Here is a 4,683-nt window from a genome sequence, read left to right as displayed (position 1 = left end):
TCATGATGTACCAAGGCGATGCGCGTCCCTCTTGAGGCGGAACAATGGCGGAAGCAATACGTGGTTTTCTTGAAGGAGATGATGCCGAAGCGGATTCAGCAAAGTGTGAAATAATGGTTGCTTCGTCCCTCTGGGAAGGTGTGGCATTGTGATTTGACATCTCATTGCTGATTACTACTACTGGGGCGGTACGACTGGGGTGCGTCCCCCTGCTGTTCTGCACTGTTATTTGGTGCATGACACGTCGACCCGGTTGCTATATGTCCCACATGTCGGCAAGAGGAAGTAAAAAATTCATGAAATTGAGCGTCGATGGAGGAGTACAAGACACGGCTTGGTTTTTGATGCTTCGCATGATGCATCGATACAAACCCAGACTAAAAAAAAGGTGAGGGCGGGTCTTTTCCCGCGTGGCAGGCAGGGGAGTTTGGCATAGTCTGTTCGAGGCAGGAAGGGAAACAAGCAAATAAAGGTTGAGCGACTTAGTTTTGGGAAAATCTGATTTTACGGAGTACGTACCCACTATGGAGGTAGTACTACTTACTACTCCCTCCTTTCCGGTTTATAGGGCTCATCTAAAAAAATGGTTTTTCCGTTTTATAAGTCTCAATTCTACTAGTAGTAGTACCATCACATGTTTGGATTTCGAGGTGCGTTAAATCACCCGATGCAAGCAGTGTCAAGAGAAAACTCACCAATGCATGTAGAAGCTCATGGAAATTTAGTGGTCATGCATGCATTCATTCTAATTAATGCCTCGGTAAACATAACTTCTTGAGAAAAATGAGCATACTAATTACTTGTGCAAACAACGAAATTAATTCCACCACTCACCATCTACCTTGGTTGGAGAGATTTTGAAATTGAGCCATAAACCGGAAAGGAGGGAGTAGTAACATAGCCTAGGGTAGCTTGCTGCACCACGGACTCCAAGGAAATTGCTGTAGTACTACTCCTATGTACCATTGTACTACTCCTACTACTAAAAGACATATTTCAAACAATATGATAATCTCTCTAACCATTTAAAAAATAATAATCTCTCTAACCAAGGTAGGGACGAGGAGTAAACGGAGGGAGTACGTAGTATATATTATTTTCTCCTCATCCTGCGAGCCACCGCGCGCGTGGGCGAGGGAGCGGGCGTAAGGCTTAGTAAGCAAGCTTCACCTCGTCCTGCGAGCCACCGTGCCCGTCGGCGGGGGAGACAGCGTACTAAGCTAGCTTCTCCTCATTCTGCGAGTTGATGGGACACATCAAAAGTAATACGTACAGAGCATGTCCAGTGTATAAAGCCTTGCCTCTAAGGTAGGCGCCACATGGTTTGCCTCTTATCCAATGAAAAAACTGAGCATGTGAGGTGGTGAACGGATGGAGTACGATACCATTAGTACTATAGTTCTTTTGGAAGGGTTGTAGTAGTCCCTCCCATTCACATGTTCACATTTCAAGCTTCAATAAAAACGTTGCACGCAAGGATTAACAGAAACCTCGGCAATGCATGTACTCCCTCAATCCATATAGGGTATAAAATGCGTTTTGGAGGCTAACTTTGACCACATGTTAGAGCAATAATATGACATCCAACTTACACAAATCTTACCATCAAATCCATACGTGGTCATTATACTGCTAATAAATGCATGTGTTGCAATTAGTACGTAGATACAATAGTAAATACTCACTATCTAGTAGTACTAGTAGTACTCTACACTACTACTGGTATGAGGCCATCCAACTGTGTCCCGGGCTCCTGGCAGAAGACCGCGGACACCGATTATTCGTTCATATTTAAATTTGTTTTCACACAGCGAAATATCTCTATCTCTACTCTCTATCTCTATATCTCTACTCTTATAAAAAACCAAGTTGGTGATGATGGTGTGCCTGCCATCTTGTAATATAGACAGTTCGATCTATATCTGACGGATAGAAAGTAAACTATGACAATTTTACACAAGATACCCACTCCTCTCTCCACATTTACAGATAAGGCCTTCCCTCGTTCATCTCCCACAACCTCATTGCTGAGCAATTAAAAAAGGAAGTCTCCGGAACACTCTAGCATGGTGGCCGCTGCTGCCTGCGGCGCCGTCCATCCCCATGCCTCCGCCCAGTCCGACCACTAGTCACCACCATGCCCCACTCCTCCTCACCTTATCTCTCATCTTTCTCGAGATATCATTTTTTCGATGAAATTCTTGAGACACCATTTTTCCGATAAAATTCTCGAAATACCATTTTTTCGATAAAATTCTCGAGATATCATTAGTTTTTACACATGGGATTACTCCTGCATGGGTCAATCACAACAGGTGTTTTGTAAAAAAAATGCGTCTTGAGAGCAAGTACAATAAGGTACAGTCAGCAGGCTGTAAGGAGTAAAATAATATTTCTATGCTGATTTGGAAGAGAGAGAATGTAAGCGGGCTCTCATGCAACAGCCAGCTGTAGCACGTGCTCCTAGGCACTATGTGAGAGTGAATGATGGGCCATGTATTAATAAAGTAGCACATACTTATAGCTAATTGTTATACATGTTGTCTATAAGGTTGGCTATAGATGACATGGCACTTACTTATAGCCAAGAGTTGGCTATACTATTAACCATGCTCTGATGTTCCGTGCAATGCACAGGCATTTTGCTAGTCCATGAAAACAACACATGGCAAAATTTCACGATGAACGAGGGATTTGAATGTGCTGGGAGGGGCTGTTTGGATCTTGCTCGGGGTAGCCAAAATATTGGCGACCCTTTTGTCCACCGGTGCCTTTGCCACCGATGAACGAGGTATAGCTCGGGTGCTCATGCATCCTGCAACGCGCGTGTTGGAGACGAGCTCGCACGAGCTGTGCTTTTTTTTGTCCCACCACGCCGCCCGAGCCGGCCATAGACCGACTGGCGACCCGCACATTACGCCATCCAACCGTAGATGCACATATTCTGACAACAACTCAACCAACCAGACGAAATTCATGCAAACACGGCTATATTTCATATAAACAATGACAGAATTCATATAAAATGCTGGATTTTCATACAAACATGACGGTTTTCATTACATTCAAATCAACTAAGCGGTGCTAGTTCTCGACAGCACATGTATAATAATACCTGGCCTAAATGGTCGCCCGCTGATCCATTTGTGTTCCTCATGTCCGGCAGCACGATCACCGGACTGCCGGGAGCCCCGGAGGTATATGCTTCAGCGCAAAGGACGGCTCGCTTCCCCACTGCCCAACTGACATCGTTGGCCGATGCCCAAGATGGAGGTGGAAGGGGGCTTCTTTGCTTCCGTGGAGCCCATGCGGGGTCGACGAAGGTCCTCGCAACAAAAGAATCCGGCAAGACACCTGCTGTGTACGCCGGGGTCGCCTTCGCGGTGGCCTTCATGGGACCCAAGCGGCGGCGGCCTCCCGTGTTCTAGTTCTCCTCGATGATGGCGGCAGACGCGGAAGCGCTGGCCACCAACACGTCGCTCTCCCCGCACCCGGCTTATGTCTCTGCTTGCATGGCGCGGCCGTCGACATGGGAATCTCGGCCACAGAAACGGGAGACGCGGTCGTAGACATGGGAGGCGCGGTACGAGGCGGCGGCGTGGACGGCAGCGACGATGCGCGTGCGCCGCTCCTCGTCGAGCTGGCCTGGAGCGGCGAGTTGCTGAACCGTGCGCCGGCTTGGGGCGGGAACTGGCTCCGTCGGGCGAGGGGAGGGAGGTGGATCAGCGAGCTGCATAGATCGTATCCGGCGGGCTCGGCGGGCCACCCATTCGGCTTGTATGCGGGATAACTACTCTTCGTAAGCCATTGTAAGAGTGGACAAAATGGTGAAGGAGGAGATAGGGGAGCGGCGGAGGTGTGCGATTCTTGACCGGCGTCTGGCCTCGTTTAAATAGGAGATTAAATAAACGACGGACGGGAGGAGCTCGGCCGGCGTTGCGTTTAATGCCAGCCCGGTCATGAACGGACGTGTGTCTAGAGTGGGTTTCTCGGCTTCCACACGGGTTTTATGGAGGCGTTTGAATGCGGCAAGGAGGCGTGTTCAGCCGGGCGTGCAGCGAGCGGCGCCCTCGACTCTGACGTACGACACCGCGCCGTTCTTCCACTAACATGTGGGCTCTTTGGGTACCTGGCCTACATGTCAGTGACCCAACGCAGGCAGCGCATGTCAGAGGAGCTTCTGGTGGGCCAGGGCGGTCAGAAGCGGGCATTTCATAAACCGATGATTGCTCATTGAGTGTGACGTCATCTATTTCATGTAGATAAGCCTACTATATAATGTAAGAGAATTTTAAAATTTTCATATATATGTTGATAGCCCGTTCGATACGTTGTGATTCATAAAGACCGCTGCAAACATCAATGTTCTGCTTATTACAGATGAGATTGATTTATACCCATAACAATCCATGTCCTTAACAAAGGGTGCATGCACATATAGGTTGAGCGCGTGTCTTGCGTCGTGTGCTGTGTGCATGCAAGCGTGCAAGTGTTGCGTGCGTGCATGTGTATGTTTCAGTGTTGCATGCATGTGTGCGTGCGTGCGTGTGTTCGTGAGTGCATTTGTACGTGTCTGTGTTGCACGCCTGCATGCGTGCGTGTGTTCGTGAGTGCATGTGTACGTGTCAGTGTTGCATGCCTGCATGTGTGCGTGTGTTCGTGCGAGTGTTGCGTGCGTGTATG

The sequence above is a fragment of the Triticum aestivum genome, chromosome 5D (genome assembly GCF_018294505.1).
Source record: "Triticum aestivum cultivar Chinese Spring chromosome 5D, IWGSC CS RefSeq v2.1, whole genome shotgun sequence".
Taxonomy (NCBI): domain Eukaryota; kingdom Viridiplantae; phylum Streptophyta; class Magnoliopsida; order Poales; family Poaceae; genus Triticum; species Triticum aestivum.
This window is presented reverse-complemented; position numbering follows the sequence as displayed.